The sequence below is a fragment of the Pseudonaja textilis genome, chromosome Z (assembly GCF_049901715.1).
Source record: "Pseudonaja textilis isolate UNSWEBS1 chromosome Z, rPseTex1.2, whole genome shotgun sequence".
Taxonomy (NCBI): Eukaryota; Metazoa; Chordata; class Lepidosauria; order Squamata; family Elapidae; genus Pseudonaja; species Pseudonaja textilis.
In genome coordinates this window covers 79,867,914-79,887,203 of record NC_142008.1, presented here as the reverse complement: position 1 = coordinate 79,887,203, position 19,290 = coordinate 79,867,914, and the positions used below count along the sequence as shown (strand labels likewise).

Sequence of the window (19,290 nt, the reverse complement as noted above, 5' to 3'; positions counted from 1 at the left end):
AAATTACAAACCCCACAAAGACACAGATTAGCAAGGGAAACCCCAAACGAAACAGCGGAGGACTTAGATGTGGGGGGAGGAGTCCAGCATAGTACTTCTGAGGCCTCGAACTCAACAGAAACTGCCAAGTCCCTGGAAGCCTTTGAGGCATTTCCAAGGGTGGAATCTGGAGCAGCAGTGGACCTGTCTGTTCAGGCCACCACCTCAGGAACAACTGAACCACGCAGGCCCAGTCGCACCCAAAGAAGCCCCACCTACCTGAAGGACTACGTCTGCTGCATATGCGGTGATTGGTCAGCCTGATCTAAGAAGGGAGGGACGTTAAATATGCATGATGTCACATTTACATGAGCCTACGTTACATGCAAAGTGGAGCCTGATGTAAGACTCTACTTATTGGTTCAGCTGCTGGTGAGAAAAATGAGTTCCCGTCAGTGGCTGAAGTGTTGGACAGCACCGGCTAGAAAAAGCTGGCGCTGGCCGCGTTTCTTGGCTTTTTGAATCCGGTTTGTAAATAAAGAGTTTCTTGCATTCCTGAGTCCTGCTCCTTCCTCATCTGCACTCATTTAACACAAGCTTTGCAAGGAAACTTCTCACTGGAAAATGAGAATAGAAAATAAAGAATGGAGGATTTTTGCGAGAGGGAAGCACCTCCTCCTCCTTTCCCCTCTTCCCATCCAAGTAGGTGGGAAGGCACCTTCTGGATAGGCCAGCCCTAATGATGAGCTCCACAGGTTCACCCTGCCTTGGGCCCAGAACAAGGCAATGTTTCCTCTGGGGAAGAGAGAAGTGCTTCTTCCCCTTTCTGCTTAGTCTGAATTGTCCCATGGCAGTGATTCCACCATTGTTTCTTTTTTTTCTTATATGTATCCGTGTATTCATAACTATGTTTATACTTATACTTATTATCTTGTAAGCAATTGACAATTCAAATCAAATCAAACAAACAAACAAATAAATCACAAGTTGTCCACTTCCCTGTGTCCCATTGTTGAGTCTGCAGGACTTTAAGTCATCTTCAGACCCTCACATTAACCGGTCCGTGTGGTACTCTGTCCAGGGAACATCTGGATATGCTACATTTGCTGTCCCCCATTTGGCAAAACTGAAACATGATGCAGCCTCCATTTCAATTAAGCAGTAGCCAATAAAAAGAGAGGCTCACATTGGCATAAAAGAACATATTCAAACCTTTTTGAATGTTGGTATTCTAGGGAGACTCAGTCCCCATGGTCTACATCAATTTTTCCAGTCCCAAAACCAGACGGGGTTTCAGGAAGACCACTTGCAAGATTCAAGCTTTACACACTGTCCTGGCCAATCCTTACACCCTTTTGACCACTGTATCACACTGCCAAGTGTGATACATTGTAATAGACCTAAAAGATGCCTTTTTGGGTATCCCCTTGGCCATAGAGTGCCAAGAGTACTTTGCCTTCGAATGGTCTGATCCAGATAATAGACTGTTGCCAGCTGACATGGACTAAATTACCCCAGGGATATAAAAACAGCCCTACAGCCTTTGCTGCTACCCTTTCTGCACATTTAAAAGATTTTGATGCCTCACTCACAACACTTTTACAATATGTAGATGATTTGTTATTAGCAGCCAAAAGTGAACAACAGTTGGAAGAAAAATCAATTGAGTTACTGAATCATCTGGCTAACAGTGTCCCAAAAGAAAATCCAATGGACTAAGCAAACTGTAAACTATTTAGGTTATGTGCTGGACAAAGGAACTTGACACTTACATGAAAGTAGATTCCAAGCACTGATGGTCCTGCCAATGCCAACCAATGTGAAACAACTTAGGTCCTTCTTGGGTATTACAGGATATGCCAGACTTTGGATCCCCCTCTATACTGTAATAGCCAAACCATTGTACCAACTGACCCAAAAGGATATGGCTTGGGAGTGAACAGGGAAACATACCCCAGCCTGGAAGACCTTAAGGGAAAGTTTAGTGAGGGCAGCTTGTTTGGCTCTACCAGATCAGTTCCAAGGATTTGCTTTATACCTCACAGAACAAAAAGACTGTGTTGTGGGAGTCTTGCTACAAAAAGTGGGTCCAGAATGGGTCCCAGTGGCCTACTTGTCAAAAGGCCTGGACAATGTTGTTAAAGGATGACCTGTATGCTTAAAAACAGTTGCAGCTACAGCTGTCCTGATTGCAGAATCGCAGAAAATAATTCTTGGAGCCCCTTTCCATGTTTCCACACTCCATGTGATTCAGACTCTGTTAGAACAAAAGCTTTCTGCTTGGGCAACATCCAATAGGGTTTCCCAATATGTGAGTACTATAGCAGAGCAAGGAAATGTTCAACGATCCAGATGCCAACTTTTAAACCCTGCTACCCCTTTGCCACGGCCCGAAGAAGACACAGTCCATGATTGCTTAGATGTGTTAGAGAGCATCACAGGGTCCAGATCAGAGGTGATATTCAGTAGGTTGTGACCAGTTCTGGAGAACCGGTAGCGGAAATTTTGAGTAGTGCAGAAAATCAGTAGTGAAAATTCTCGGTAGTTTGGAATACCACTTCTGACTGGCCCCACTGCCACCTATTCTCTGCCTCCCAAGTCCCAACTGATTGGCTGGGTCTTCTTTTGTTGCCTTGCTCTTCTCCTAGAGAGGGGTGGGAATGGAGGCTTTGCAGTTTCCTTCCCCTGCCATGCCCACCAAGCCATGCCCACAGAACCAGTAGTAAAATTTTTTTGAAACCCACCATTGGTCCAGATGTGATTTAAAGACTGAGCCATTGATGCATGAAAATCTGGCACTCTGGACGGATGGTTCACCCTTTATGAAAGATGGAAAAAGATATACAGGATTAGCAGTAGTGACAGAAGACAGACCATTGCTTCAGAGACATCGCCCTTCACACATGTCTGCACAAGCAGCTGAACTTATGGCTCTCATAGAAGCATGCTGTTTAGCTGAAGGCGAACAAGTGACTATATATACTGATAGCCAATATGCCCTTCACCTACCTAAAGCTATTGCAATCGTCCATTGCTGTGGACATCAAACTGACTCCGGTCTAGTCTCTAGGGGCAATAAGGCAGCAGAACAGGCTGCCATGGGCCCAGAGACCACAACCTGTGCAGTTGCATTAATTCCAGAAGAACCTATTAATTACTTTCCTCCTTTGTACAATGGTAAAGGCAAGTTAGAAGCAGATGGCCAGTGGAAAGATGGCTGGTGAATACTGTGTTTCTCATATAATAAGGCGGGTCTTTTTTTTTTTTTTGAGCCACGAAAAAATGGCTAGGCCGTCTTTTCGGGAGTGACTTAATTCCCCCCTCTTGCATCTTCAGGTGGGCGGGCAGCGATGGCTTGGATGTTGACCTCGGCGTTGGTGCAGCACTTCATATTGGGGTCAACGCAGGCAGCACCATATCCGGGTGTGCAACAAAAGTACTTCCTAACGGCAAGCCCCCCCATTCCCCCCCCATTTCGCATGTTTTAATATAGGCCTTAATTTGGGGGGAGGGGCTTAATTTCATTTCATGCCTATAAAACGTGCTGGGACTTCCTATTGGGGGAGGCCATATTGTTGGAGAAACAGGATAGTAAAGGACAAAGTACAACTGCCTAGGCAGCTAATTTAGCCAATAGTGAGATGGGTCCACCAGGCCACTCATGCAGGTCCAAGTGTAATGAAGAGATGGTTAGAAAGGAGATACAGGACTGAGAATGTGAGAAGGTTGTGTAAGGTAGTAATGGATTAGTGTGAGATATGTCAGAAGAATAACCCCATAGGAGGAGCCAAAATCCCACAAGGACATATTATGATATCCTGCTATCTAGGAGAAGCATAGCAAGTTGATTTCACAGAAATACCTAAGAAAGGGGCTAAGAACAACCTTTTGGTCTTAGTTGATATGTTCACCGGATGGCCAGAGGACACTCTAACAGCTAGAAAAGTTGTCAAGATCATGATAGGAGTAATTATCCCTAGATTTGGAGTACCAAAAAGTATAGAATCTGACAATGGTAGACATTTTACATTCCATGTAGTTCAAGGAGTGAGTAAATACTTAGGGATTAATTGGAGCCTTAATTCAATTTAGGGAGCCAAAGCTTCGGCTCTCGCAGAAAGTCTTAATTGAACATTAAAGATCCATTTAGCCAAGTCATGTCAAGAGACCAATTTGCCTTGGCCACAGGTCTTGCCCATTGCTTTAACCAGAATCAGGGCATTACTTTGAGGACCGTGGAAACTGTCATCCCAGACAATATCAAGGGATGAAGAAGAGACAAATATAACACACTATTTGCAGAAACTGGCCCAAGTTCTGTCTCATATTCCTCAACAGGTGCAAGATGTCTTGCCACCAGTAACAACAGTGCCACCGTGTGTCCAACCTGGTGAGTGGGTTCGAGTAAAGGAACTCTTCCCAAGTGCAACCAGTGCCAAGTGGTCCAATCCTTGGCAGGTTCTTCTCAGCATAACCACGGTGGCTAAAGTTGAAGGCATCAAAGCTTGGGTCCACATTTCCAGAATAAAGAAGACTCCATCACCCCAGTGGGAGTGTCAACCCATCACCGATCTGAAGCTATGTTTACAACGAACCCCTGCAGACCTTCATCTGCAGACCTTTTTGATGACCTGGCAACAAGTAGTCCTGACTACTTGTTGTTTGCTTTTATTGCAATTTGCTTTTCACCTTGGATTGTTGCTGCCTGATGAAATTGCTGCATTTCAAGAAGAAAGCTGTGTGTGATTAGAGCCATAGTGAACTTCACTGCCCTCCTACTAGGCCTAGGTGCTCAACTATTTGACGTGTCCATTGCCTCCTCCAGCTTGTGTTATTCCTTTTTTCACAAGAGACTATTCTCCTTCAAATAATTGTTTTGTTTTGTAAGGCTTTTGATTTCGCTTCCAAAAACTTGTTCTCCTCCTTCAGCTAAGATGCAGAAATTATAGGAAACATTCATCAATCATAGAATACAAATAAGCAAACAAAAAGAGCAGCTTAAACAGGTTTTTAAGGGAAGTGAATTACCTCTTTTATCTTGGCATTTTTCTGTGCCATCTTCTCCTGGTGTTTTTCTCTTATTTCTTTTGTCTCCTGTGTTTTGTGGAAAAATACTTGTGCTGTTACACAATATTCGTGAAAGACATTGTTTATTAAGCCACCAATGACTCACTAAATTAAGACTGGTCTTAATTAAGCACTACACCACTCAAGTATGAACTAAATCATATTCCTGATGAATATACAGTATTCTCAAATAACTTTTTCTTGTTCCTAAACTCCTTTGATTCCTATTTTACTTTATTATTCAATTTTAATATAGTTCGTTCCAGATCCCATTACTTATATCATGTTATCTGTCATGTTACCTTTTTGAACTCTAAATCCTAGAATCAGACATGCAAGTTGACAAGTAAATAAATAAAACTGAAGATCTCTTACCTCAAAGAGGACTTTTCCTGCATAAAAGAGGAAAGTCTCCATGATGAAAATAAAGTAAACTTTAACTAAGCTAAACTACTCGTAAAGATAGATAGATAGATAGATAGATAGATAGATAGATAGATTGATATAGATATGGATCTTTGGTTATTCGGGTTTTCTCCCACGTAAAATTGGAAGTATCTAGGCGATGTTTCGATGAAGTCTCATTCATCATCTTCAGGCTTGTGTCTTCGGCTTTGTGCTTCTTTGGAGTAATGTGAGCTTGCAGCTGCTTCTTCCTTTTAACTGCTAGTGGGGCTGTGACTTGATTGGGTGGGGGCTTGGTTGTGTTTTGATTGGGTGGGGGGGTGTTCTCATTGGTTGGGGTTTTGGCTGTGTTCTGATTGCCTGGGGGTGTGTTCTGTTACAAGCATCAAAACAAACAGCCATTTCTCGGCTTTGCCGAAGTATAGTGTGGTTATAAATCAACTGTTGGGTATGATGATTATTTCCCCCTACAAATGCATATACCCATCTCTAATTGGTGAACCTTACTTCCTGTGGAGTGTGACACACCACTTGGCAACCTTTGGAACAGGTGGCATATTGCATCTGGTCATGTATGCAGGTAGATTTTATTCCTTGACAGGTGTAATGTGAATGGTAAATCAGAATTTTAGTGATTGTAGCTCCTGTACGGGTGGTTTTTATATACTCATGACAAGATGAGTTGTCATCTGATTCAAGAGTCAGGGAAATCAATTTCAGACTCAGACTCAGAATCATCAGAATCCTTTTCAGGTGGAAAGAGCTGGAGCCATAGTTTGTAGTCATCACTGTCATATTCCCCAGCTGATGGCAGGACATTGTGAGAAATAGAACCCTCAATAATAAATAGAATTGGCAATGTAGAAAAGGAATAACACAAGCTGGAGGAGGCAATGGACATGTCAAATAGTACAGCACCTAGGCCTAGTAGTGAAGTTCACTGTGGTTCTAATCACACACAGCTTTCTTCTTGAAATGGGGTAAACTAGTCCATGTCAGCTGGCAACAGTCTATTATATCAGTCGGTGCTCCATTGAAAATCCAAGAAAGAAATACTTAGACTCCATAAATTAGAGAAAAGAATTCTTTTACTGAAAGATGAAATGGTAGCATCAGTAGGATTCTGAATCTGAGAAATTAGATGCACAGATCACATATACAAAGTGATGAAATTGTTCCCACCCCCCATAGTTCAAAAGATTCTTCCAGTTAAAAGTTCTGAATATGATCATGTGGACATCTTCAGGTGGTGATGAGGCCTCCGTCCATTGACCTGGGCATATTTTGATAAAGGTTTGCAGCTGCGCAGAGAAAAGAAAGCTAAGCGAGAAATAGAAACCCAAAAGCAGGAATTTATACTCCCCCCCACTCCTCATTTACACAACACAAGAATGTAACACCTCCAGCTCTCTTCCCAGACCATATCCCCCCTCCCCCCCATTACTTATGGCAGCCAAAAGATGCAAAACAGTAGTAGAAGATCTTGAAGGCTGACATTCAGCCCCCTAGAAAATGGACATTAGTCCTGCAAGAGAGGAAAGAAAAACATAAAAGATATTGATTAGCAATCAAATACATTTCTAGGGTTTATCAGGATACTTTGTGTGTCTTTGATCAGCTTAGGGGCTCTAACATCCTTCTCATTGACCCACTCAGCTTGGGAAGAAGGGAAATGTTTCCAAGCTACGAGGTATTGGAGGCGACCCCTCTATTTTCGAGAGCAAAATTTCTTTAACTTCAAAATGTTGTTCACCTTCAATCAGCAATGGTATAGGAGGATCAATCTGGGTTGGTCTCAGACCAGTATGTTCAGGTTTCAACAAACTAACATGGAAAACTGGATGAATTCGTCAAAGAGTTTTTGGTAATGTCAATTGGACTGTCACAGGATTCACGATCCGTTGAATCGTGAAAGGGCCTACATATTTAGGACCAAGTTTCTTCGACTGTTGAGTAGTTTGTAAGTATTTGGTGGACAGGAAAACTTTGTCACCCACTTGATAGGACTTCTGTGGAGTTCTCTTTTTATCTGCAAACTTCTTATGAGATTGATGTGCGTCATCTAATGCTTTACGGGCGACTGGCCAATTAAGCTGGAGTTGAGATATCCATTCGTCTAGCGACTGGATGTTAGGTCTTTCACGAGGAAGCTCAGGTATGGGTACAAAGTCTTGTCCCGACGCCACTTTAAAGGGGGTGAACCCAGTACTACTATGAACAGAATTGTTGTATGCCACTTTGGCAACTGGCAATAAGTCAGCCCAATTATCCTGTTGATAATTTATGTAACATCGGAGGTATTGTTCTAGCACTGCATTAGTTCTCTCACAGGCCCCATTGGTTTGGGGATGGTGGGTGGAGCTTAAGCCCTGGGCGGAGCCTATTAACTTCAGGAACTCCCTCCAAAAGTTTGAGGTGAACTGAACCCCTCGGTCAGAAATTATACGTTCAGCAATGCTATGCAGCCTATAGATATGTAGTATAAACAGTTTAGCCAATGATTTTGCAGAGGGAATCTTAGAGCAAGGTATAAAATGCGCTTGTTTGGAAAACAAATCAGTTACTACCCAAATAACCGTGTTTCCAGTGCTCTTGGGTAATTCTACTATAAAGTCCATAGAGATTTCCTTCCACGGAGCTGTCGGTCTAGCCACATTTTGTAACAGCCCTGCTGGCTTACCAGGAGGCCTTTTTGCTGAGGCGCAAACTGAGCAGCTAGCCATATAAATTTCAATGTCCTTCTTCAACGTAGGCCACCAGAATTGTCGCTTAACGAAGTGTAAGGTTTTCATGAATCCAAAGTGACCAGCTGCTTTAGAGTCATGGGCTTGTTGCAATATTTGGCTTCTCAATGTCTCTGGTACATACAACTTTGCTCCCATCCAGGCCAAACCGTCTCTAACTGTACAGTTATTCGAATGAGCCAGGAACCATGCATCCAGTTTTAGGGCCTCCTTTAATTTCACCGTCAAATCATTCGATAAATCCACTTCTTGTTTCTTCTTTTGCGCTCTCGTGACCACTGGGGCGGCTAGCTGTTTGGTTGAGACAATCAGCCATATCACTTCCTGACGAACACTGTTATATTGAGGCAGTCTAGATAAAGCATCCACCATAAAATTCCTCCCTCCTTTTTGCACCCCCTTTGTATCCAGCTTGACCCTGCAGTCCGCAATCCAGTGGCCCTCCTTCCCACATCGGAAACAGGCAGTGGATTTGGGTCTTGCCATCACTCCTCCCTTCGGGGGCTTTGGAGCCTCTTGGAAACGTGGAGGGGATGGCTTGCTCCATCCAGAGCCCCCCCAGCATCTGCTTCAGGTCAAATCTATTTCCACTTCTTCTGCCAGCAAATACCACATCTGCAAATCATTGGGGTCCCTTCTGGAAATACACCTCTGGTATATGTCTTCATTTAGACCATCCTAGTATGCTTCTATCAGGGCTCCCTGGGACCAGCCTCGGATATGGCACGTCAGCTGTCTAAACTCTTGGGTGTAGTCGGCCACTGACCTGCCTTGATGTATGGTTTTGATTCTGATCCTGGCCTTTCGCTCCGCCAGTGGGTCCTCAAATCTTGCCCACAGATTGGTCATGAATACATTATAGTTCAGCAGTTGGGGTGAGTTATCATTATACAAAGTCACCATCCACTCTGCAGCTATTCCCTCCAGGGCCCTGGTAACACATCTCACTTTGGCTGCTTCAGAGGTGAACTCTTCCCCGTATTCTTCCATATAGCTCCAAACTTGTGCTAGGAAGAAACCCAAGTCTTTGGGATTTCCCCCAAATTTCTAATGGAGGCAGCTTGAGAGCTCTGCATCTTCTAGGGATCACACCTCCCACTGGGGGCCCCAGGGCTGCAGCTGGCTGCTGCGCTGGTGCAGGCTGAATTATGGGGGTGGGGGCAGCTTGGCTGCCTCTGGCTGAACTTTCTCCCCCTTCCCCTTCATACCTTGATGCGGCACGGGGTTGTCCAAATGCCTCATTGAGGAGATGTCTGGCTTGATCCAGTAACAATTATCTCCTTTCCCTCTCTTGCCATGGCTCCTCTCTCCCACACCTTTGGGTAGTGGTGACTCCAGGAAGGGGGGGGGGGGCTCTTTGGGATCCTTCCAGCCAACTCCCAATGACCATCTGGGTCTCTCAGCTGGAACTTCTTCCAGGGTAAGGTCCACTAGCAATTCAGCTGCTGGCACCTCCGGTATCAGCAAAGATTGCCCCCCCCACAACCAGCTCCCAGATCCTCTTGGTCACTAGCTGGAGATGACATGATATCAAACCCCCTCGGAAGAAAACTGGATATTTTCTCCGGGTGGCTGGTGAGGAGATTCAGAATAATGTCAGTCAGTGCTCCATTCAAAATCCAAGAAAGAAATACTTAGACTCCATAAATTAGAGAAAAGAATTCTTTTACTGAAAGATGAAATGGTAGCATCAGTAGGATTCTGAATCTGAGAAATTAGATGCACAGATCACATATACAAAGTGATGAAATTGTTCCCACCCCCCATAGTTCAAAAGATTCTTCCAATTAAAAGTTCTGAATATGATCGTGTGGACATCTTCAGGTGGTGATGAGGCCTCTGTCTGTTGACCTTGGCATATTTTGATAAAGGTTTGCAGCTGCGCAGAGAAAAGAAAGTTAAGCGAGAAATAGAAACCTAAAAGCAGGAATTTATACTCCCCCCACTCCTCATTTACACAACACAAGAATGTAACACACCCAGCTTTCTTCCCAGACATTATCCCCTCCTCCCCCCATTACTTATGGCAGTCAAAAGATGCAAAGCAGTAGTAGAAGATCTTGAAGGCTGACATATCAGACCATTCGAAGGCAAAGTATTCTTGGCACTCTATGGCCAAGGGGATACAGAAAAAGGCATCTTTTAGGTCTATCACAATGTACCACCCTTGGCAGTGTGATACGGTGGTCAAAAGGATGTAAGGATTGGCCAGGACAGGGTGTAAAGCTTGAATCTTGTAATTGGTCTTCCTGAAACCCTGGACTGCCCTCCAAGTCCCGTCTGGTTTTGGGACTGAAAAAATTGAGGTAGACCATGGGGACTGAGTCTCCTTAGAATACCAAAATTCAAAAGGGTTTGAATATGTTCTTTTATGCCAATGTGAGCCTCTCTTTTTATTGGCGACTGCTTAATTGAAACGGGGGCTGCATCATGTTTCAGTTTTGCCAAATGGGGGATAGCAAATGAAGCAAATGCAGGCATTCCCTGGCACCACGTGGAGAGGTTAATGCGAGAGTCTGAAGGTGACTTAAAGTCCTGTAGACTCAAGAAACACAAATATGCTTGATCAGGGGGAAAATTTAGCTGTACTCCATTATGAAAGCACTTAAGAATAGCTCCAAGTTTTCCTAATAGATCCCTTCCTAACAAGTGAATAGGGCACTGAGGCAGAATGAGAAATGAATGGGTCACACTGGGACCTTGGATTCCTTTAACTTCCAAGCATCCACTCTGTTTGGCAGTTTCATTCTCCCTGTAACGCCTACTATGGGGGTACTTTGAGTGGTTAGGCATAGTCAAGTCATTGAGAACAGTAGGTTGTCCCTGAGTCAACAAAAAAAGAATGCAATCTTCCCCGCACTTGCAGTTCCACTAGAGTTTCGGGGATAGAAATTAATCCTCTAGATCAGTGATTCCCAAATTTTTTCAGTCCACCGCCCACTTGGTGCTACAAACTCATCCTCAGTGCCCCCCCTACCCAGGGGTGGGATTCAAATTTATTAACAATTGGTTCTGTAGGTGTGGCTTGGTGGTCATGTGACTGGGTGTGCGTGGCTTGCTGCCTGAGCATGGCTTGGTGGTCACGTGACCAGATGGGTGTGGTTTGGTGGTCATGTGACTCGGTGGGCATGGCCATGTGACTGGCAAACCAAATATAAGGGCCCTTACTTAATGGCTAGTTGCTTAGTAAGTGTTCTAATTTATGACTAGCCTCCCCAGAGCTACTCGACCTGTTTTTGGCATTTTGACAGCCATACACTCTCTCTCTCTCTCTCTCCCTTCTAACCCTGCTGGAACAGGTGGTTGGACTAGATATCTCATTCACTTTCTTCTCCTCCCTCCCTTTGTTTCTTTTTTCTTTCTTTCTCTTTCTTTCTATTCCTTCCTTCCATCACCCCTCTTTCTTTGTCTATCCTTTTTCTTCCTTTCTCTCTCCCTTTTCTTTCTCTTTTCTTTCTTTTCTTTCTTGTCTCTTCCTTCTCTTTTCTCTTTCCTCTCTTTCTCTCTCCCTCCCTCTCTTTCTTTCTTTCTTTCTTTCTTTCTTTCTTTCTTTCTTTCTTTCTTTCTTTCTTTCTTTCTTTCTTTCTCTCTCTCTCTCATTCCTTCTCTTTCTCTCTCTATTTTTTCTCTCCTCTCTTTCTCTCTCTCTTTCTTTTCTCTCTCTTTCTCTCTCTTTTTCCTTCCCTCTTCCGCCCCCTCTCTTTCTTTTCTCTCTCTTTTTTTCTCATTCCCTCTCTCTCTTTCCGTCTCTCTCTCTATCTCTTCCTTAACCTATCTACCTATTTTCTGCCCAGACAGGCCTAATCTGTCAAAGGCCATGATTTCGCATGAAAGCCAGAGGTTTTATTTTGCTTTTCAAAACCTGGCTGCCTTTTTGCTGGAAATCTTGGTGTAATGAGGGGGCGTGCATATGTCTTGCCTTCCTCACACCCCACCACTGCCTCCTGAGAGACCCCCCCTTTGCTTGCCCACGGAGGAGGCTTCGTCTCCAGCCACCAGCAGAGGGCTCTGGGTAGCACCAGGAAGAAGCCTGGCTTTCCATCTCTCTTGTTCCATGTCTCTGGGCATCACGCATTGAGCTTCCTGGGTGAGTCGGAGGCAGCAGTGGACCGGGCTGGGAGAACTGCCCCACAGCAGGTCCATCCCACCAGCCACTGGGAGACCTTTCTCACAGCTGGCTTGATCTGGCCCATGTGGGGAACCTGTCGTGGCTCAGTGCAGGCAGCGCTTCCAGGATGGGAAGGGTGAATCCCGCCTGCAGTGCTGTGCTGATTCCCTGTGCCTGCAAAAAACCTCCAGACACCGCGTGTCCTCCAGCACCCCCCTGCCACCTCTTAGCACCCCCCTGCCAGACCCCTTGCCTCTTAGCGCTCCCCTAAGGCATGCCACTGCCCCCCAGGGGGCGGTACCGCCTACTTTGGGAACCACTGCTCTAGATAGTTCCTCTTGTCTTGCCATCTTTGACCTCTGGGGGTGGTGGTAGTAGTTGGGATCGAGGTCATCACTGTTGGAATTGTTTATCGGGCTGGGGATTTTAGTGATTTAGTGGGCACTCATTCTTCCAATATGCCATCTGTCTGCATCGGGCACATTGGTTTTTCTTCAAACTCTCAAAATGTTAGCATAGAGGTCCTCTCTTAGATTGTGAGTGTAATGCCACTGCTAGAAGGATGGCCTGCCTCTTCATCTTTTTATCTTCCTTTTCTTCCTTTTTCCTCTCATTGAGAGTAGACTGTGAAAACTGTCTGAATCAGGAATTTCAAATTTTGAGTAGTTGGGGAATCTAATCTTTGGAGTTTTTTCCTGATATCAGGGGTGCTTTGTCCCACAAACGTCATCTTCAGAATTACTTCATTCTGTGGGGCATCTGGGACTAGGTCTGTAAAGTGCCGAAAGCCTTCTTTCAAATGGATTAAAAAGTCAGCTGGGCTTTCTTTTGGCTCTTGCATAATTTGGTGTACTCAATGAAAATTTACAGTTATTGCTACTCCTTTCTTGAGACTCTGAATAATGGCTTCCTGAGCCTCCCTCAGAACTTCTATGCCTATAGGGTCATTGGCATTAATTTCGAAGGTTGGAGACAATAAATCTTGAGGCCAGCCAACCTGAGGCCAGGGTCCTAACGGAGGATTGTTAATGGTTGCCCATTTGGCTTTATAATTTTTTCCTGCAGCCTCCAAAATTTGCCACTTTCCTTCTGGGTCCAAGAAGGCAGCAAGCAAAGTATACAGGTCAGGCAATATTGGTCTGTGGGTTGCCACAATCCTTTGAACCATGATTGAGGGGCTTTTCTATATTGAGGCATTCCCCTTCGCCAATTAAACAGGTCACTTGTGGTAAATGGAATGTGAACATGTTATGTCTCACCTGGACAAACAAAGTAATAAGTCCAAATTTCCAACTGAAACACAAATAAGCAGGCAAGTCCGGTAACTACAGGGTTAACTTCCTTAATCCGAAAACATTCTTGGCAGTCTCGCGCCAGCTGTCTGCCAAGTCCAATAAGGAAGCATAAATCACAAACTGACACCACACACACAGGAAAAATGCAGAAACTTCTCTCATAAAACAACACGTTGTCCCGAAAAAGAAACCAGAGCTAACACACCCACTTTTATTCCCTGTGGGGCGTGTCAGTCTCTCATCTCAGTCTCTGATCTGTCCTTTCTTTTTGAGTTGCATTTCACACTTTTGCCTGCGCCTTTGCCTTGCATCAAACCAGCATTCCTTGGCTTGATCCTCAGTCAGAGGCTCTGATACGTTCTCCTGATTATCTACCGACACCTGAGGCACAATCAGGGGGGAAGATCCTGCCGAGGAGGACAATCCTGGGGAGGAAGGCAATTCCAAATCCTCCAAAAAAGCAGGCTCAAACCTCAGAGCCAAATCCTCTTCTTCCTCATTTACCAAGTCCTCGACCTCTGACAAAGCAGGTTCAAACCTCCGAGCCATAACACTATCCCTCACCACAGGGCCCTTCCCCTGAGTCTGATGATCCGGACGCAGTTTCAATGGAAACTGTTCATGAAATCTCCAGATAAGGTCCGGGGCATGGACTGTGGAAGCATCCACCCAGGAAAGAACCTCCGGTCCATCTCCTAGCCTCTCGATGAAGTATTGAAACCATCCTTTAAGCCAGCGAGAATCCCGAATGCTGACCACCATGTTATCAGCAGCGGGATCATCGCTGGGTACAGATGAAGGAACCATAGCAGCAGGAGAACGGAGAGTACTCAATGGGGCGTTAGGAACCAGAAGGGAATGGTGGAAGACAGGATGAATGCGCATGGAGCGCAGTAGGGTGAGTCGATAAGTAATGGGATTGATGACCACCTTGATAGGGAAGGGACCGATGAAACGATGATCCAACTTCTTAATCGGACGATCAACCCATAGATGCTTTGTGGATAACCACACCCTGTCTCCCATGGCCAGCAGGGGCGTCACCCGGTGAGAACGATCTGCGAACCTTTTATAGTCTTCCTTGGCCCGTTCTAATTGCTGTGAAATCAATTGGTGAACTGAATGCAGTTCCAACAAAAAGTCCCGCGTCTCGGGAAGATCGACAATGGGAAAAACCTTGGATGGTAACCCACATTCATGTAAAAAGGTGTCATGTGAGTGGAGGTGTGCTGGGAGTTGTTGAAGGCAAACTCTGCCAGAGGGAGATAAGTCACCCAATCGTTCTGTCGGTGGTTAACAAAACATCGTAAATATTGGGCGAGGATGCCAATCACCTTCTCTGTCCCACCATTAGTCTCCGGATGGTGCGCCAACAACAAGCACACCTGCACCTGTAACGCATTCATTAGGCTCTTCCAGAATTGAGCGGTAAACTGGACACCGCGATCCGAAACTACCCTGTCCGGCAGACCATGTAGACGGAACACATGCTGCAAAAATAACTGGGCAGTAGTAAGACTTCCGGTTGTCGGCTTTGCTGACAGCAGGGATTCGCCTTCTCTGCGATTCCTGCTGTGCTAGTCGCTTTGGTGCCTCCGATCCTGACGGATTTGAGGCTAAGGCTGCCCTGTTGGGGCAGCTGAAGAGAGGGGGATCCGAACGGGGTGAGGGGCATCGCAACCCCCAGCCGGCAATAACCCCTTTTCTCAAGACGGTTCCAGCGGTGGTCTTTATGGCTACCATAAAGAAGCTGGCAATTGGATAAAGAATGCGAGGAGGGAGAAGGAGTTTTCTTTTTTTTTTAAAGAAAGTTTTTTCTTGGTCGAACTGGGACCTTAAGGATATATTTAACACCTGGGAAAGTAATGACCTGGAAGCTATTGTTCCCGATTGATGTTTTCAGCTGCGAAGAAAAGTGACTTAAAAGGGAAGTTACTCTCCTCCCCTATGGAATTAACAAATGGACAAGGGAAACCAGCCTTTGGTAGAAGGTAAACCTAAACTCCTTTGTTATAAGTGGAAGGGAGAGGCTTGGGAAAACAAATTTTTACTCTAAGACTTTGCTGGAGGAGATGCCTTGAAGATAAAGAGAATTTTCTTTCCCTAATTTGACTTCACCCCTAGAAGAGAAACTGTAAAAAGAAGAAGCTTCTACTCTGCCTGGACTGTTTGATGATTGTGGGACTTTGGGACTTTTGGGAACTGTTTTAAGCCTTGAAATAACTGATTGGTTTAAGAAGAGGATACAGAAAGAGAAGAAGAAACTTTAAAATGGCTCTATCTCTTGATGAACTAAAAAACAATATCTAAAAACAAAGAAAGAAGGCAAAGATGTTATGGGAGAAGCCCTTTGTTTCCTAGATATGGCGCTTGCTATGTGTCAGCAAATTAAACAACAGCTGGAAGAAATCGAGGAAGAAGAAGCCATTTTTAATGAACTAAACGGTGTGACTAAGAAAGAAAGGAGAAAGAGAGGAGCGAAAAGGAAGGACTTAAGAAATAAAAAATATTTATGAAAGAGAAAAAGAAGATGCAAAAACAACAGAATGCTAGAAAGCAAAAGGAAAGAGGAATGCAGAAAGGGGAAATTAAGAAGGCAGAGGTTTTGAGAGGAGGGGGTAAAAAGTTTAGGCGGGCTAAGAAGGAAAGGGAAAAGGGGGAAAAAGTTACAAAGATATAAGACAAGATGGAGATAAGGAAATTTTTTTCAGGGATAATGGGTAATATATGCGGTTTTTTTTTTTAAAAAAGGGGGGGGATTCTGCAAAGTACACATGAGTATTGTAATAGTGGTATTTGTATTATAAGTAGATAACAGAACTTTTAAGATCTAATAAAAGGCTAAAATATCAAGGTATAACTTTAAAAGGTTTAATAATGAATGATAATAAGTCTTAATAAAATACTAAAGGGAATGTTTAAAATATTAGTTTGAATATAGAGTTTAATGGATTAATGTGTTGATTGTTATGGATTTATTATTGTAGTATTGGTTTTTGAAATAGTAGAATGTACTAAGCAGAATCTGATTGGGATTTAGGTGTTATTTTAAATTTTAACTTAGGGGAATGATAGAAAGGCATCATACTCCGATTAGTGATTCCAGGGGAAACTATTCTTTCTTAAATTGGAAATGAGACAGATGTAAATGGAGAAATGGACAAAAGATATAAAAATATTTTTTAAAAAAAAAAGCAAGATTAAATATATAAAACAGAATTAAGATGAGGCAAAAGTGGAGAGGAGTTATATAATAGATATAGAATGGTAAATAAGATGGGTAATGGTATATAAGAAAAGCGTGAATACAACTGAGTCCATACAAAAAGAGGTAATCTGGGGCCAAGTTACTTTCTAGAAGAAAGCTTTATGTTTTTTATGTCTGTGTTTTATGTGTGTGTGTTTAATTAAGAATTAAATAATAAAATCTCGGAAGAAGACTAGATGAGAATAATTATAAACAAGCCAGAGGGAAATATAAAGTTGATGACTGGATAGCAGATAAATCAGAAAGGAAATATGATTGAATAATGATTAAAGAGAAACAATGTGGAATTTGGTAAAGGGAATTTACGTGTTTATATGGAAATGGGATAAATTATAAGTATGTGATATAAAGCAATATGTTACCTGCCTTGTAAGGATCTACAATGTAAAGAGGTTTTATGTTTTTAATGTTTAATGATGTTTTGTCTTGTTTGTTTGTTTGTAAAATCAATAAAACTTGTTTTTTTTTAAAAAAAAATAACTGGGCAGTAGTACGAGCCGATGGTAATTTCTGACGGGATAAAGTGGGCCATCTTGGTTAACATGTCAACCACCACGAGCACCGTCGTATATCCCGACGAAGACGGCATATGTGTTAAGAAGTCCATGGAAATTGCCCCCCATGGTCCATCCAGAGTCGGCAGTGGTTGAAGGAGACCAGGAGGCACACCCATCATGGCTTTCGCTTGCCGGCACGGTACACAGGACGCGACATAGGCATAGAAATCATGCTGGACTCGAGGCCACCAAAAAGTCCGTGTGACCAGATGAAGGGTCTTAAAAAATCCAAAATGGCCAGCAGCAGGGTTGTCATGACATTGAGTCATGATGAGGGCTCTAGGTGTCCTCATGGGCACATACAACCAGCCCCGATGTCATAATAAGCCCTCCTCCAAAGTCCATGGGGAGTCAGGTCCAATTTCCCCTATTCTCTGCTGCAACCAAGCGTCTAAGTCAGGCTTGTCCAACCTTTCACCTTCCCTGGGCCACATTAGAAGATGAAAATTTGGTTTGGGCCGCACATAAAATAAAATAACAGTAACGATACCTGATCATCCAAAAAAAACATAGAAAACATTTTTTTCATAAGATATCATAAAAAATAGTCAACCAGGGAGAAAGGAATGCGGGGGGAGGGGGAGAAAGCTCACCCATCTCGCGCCTACCTCTCCTCCTGCAAATGGCCCGGCTGGATGTGGCAGGACTGGAAGGTGAGGACCAGGAGGCTTGGTGCAGCAGCAGCAGCAGAGGCGGCAGCGGGGGCAGAAGCCGCTACAACAGCTCTGGCGGCAGCAACGGTAGCAGCAGCGGCGGCAGCAGCAGCAGGAGGTGGTGGAGCGGGACTCTTGGGCTGCGGCTGCCTCAGCACAAGGAGCGCTCTGACGGCACCCGCCTTTTCTGTTGCTGCTTGGCGTGGCGCTTGCCTCGCCCTGCCTCGCGCCTGCCTCTCCTTCTCCTCCTCGCTGGCTCATCCTCTTGCATGAAAGTTGGGGTGAGCACTGGGCCGCATTACGAGCCAACCTGGGCCGCATGTGGCCCGTGGGCCGCGGGTTGGACAGGCCTGGTCTAAGCGCTGTGCCTCTCGTATCCGAGTCTGCAAATCCACCGGTTCCTGGATAACGGCCAAAGATTCTGGTGGCAGCACCGTACGTGGAGAAAGAGGGTCCTCGGGACAAAGGTACTCAGGTTTACGGGACAGGGCATCTGCTCTCCGATTTTGACCATTGGGGATATAAGTCACAAAAAAAGTTGAACTGGGCAAAGAACAACAACCACCAAATCAGTCGCTGGTTCAACTTCCTCGCAGTGGACAAATGCTCCAAATTATGATGATCCGTCCAAACCTCCACCTTGTGCCGGGGCCCCTCAAGATGATGTCGCCAGGTCTCAAACGCAGCCTTGATAGCCAGCAACTCTTTTTCCCAGATAGTATAGTTGCGCTCGGAAGGAATGAGTTTCCAAGAATAGTAAGCACAGGGAAAAAGAGGGGCACCATCCGCTGGGGCTTGCAACAACACAGCCCCAATAGCCACGTTGGATGCATCTGTCTCCACCACAAACGGATGATGTGGATCAGGATGCCTCAGGATAGGTTCTGCGACGAAGGCCTTCTTGAGAGCCTCAAAGGCCTGTTGCTGCGGGGGTCCCCACTGGAATGGGACCTTCTTTCTAAGAAGCTGAGTGATGGGATCCGTCAGCTTGGCAAAACCCAGAATGAAAGTCCTATAATAATTAGCGAACCACAAAAGACGTTGAACATCTTTCACTCGATGAGGGGGTTCCCAACTACACAAAGCCTCCACTTTATGCGGGTCCATGGCAATGCCTTCGGGAGAGATGATGTGTCGGGAGAGATGATGTGCACTCTTGGTGTCGAGATTCTCCAGGTCCAGTTTCCTGCGAGAGATAACAAGAAGGCTTTCTG

The 19,290-nt window shown here is 44.6% G+C and overlaps 1 long non-coding RNA gene across 2 annotated transcripts in view; it reads right to left on the bottom strand.

The window, feature by feature from the left end:
- LOC148124106 (uncharacterized) overlaps positions 1-19,290 on the bottom strand; it is a 49,571-nt gene that overhangs the window by 9,040 nt on the left and 21,241 nt on the right. The window contains exons 1-3 of one of the 2 annotated variants that reach the window (XR_015740035.1): positions 5,422-6,446; positions 5,008-5,073; positions 2,724-2,797 (exon numbers count right to left, since the gene is read on the bottom strand). This is a non-coding gene — a long non-coding RNA (uncharacterized LOC148124106). Of the gene's footprint in view, positions 1-2,723; positions 2,798-5,007; positions 5,074-5,421; positions 6,447-19,290 lie in introns of those variants that run through there. The other variant, XR_015740034.1, reaches the window with a different exon arrangement.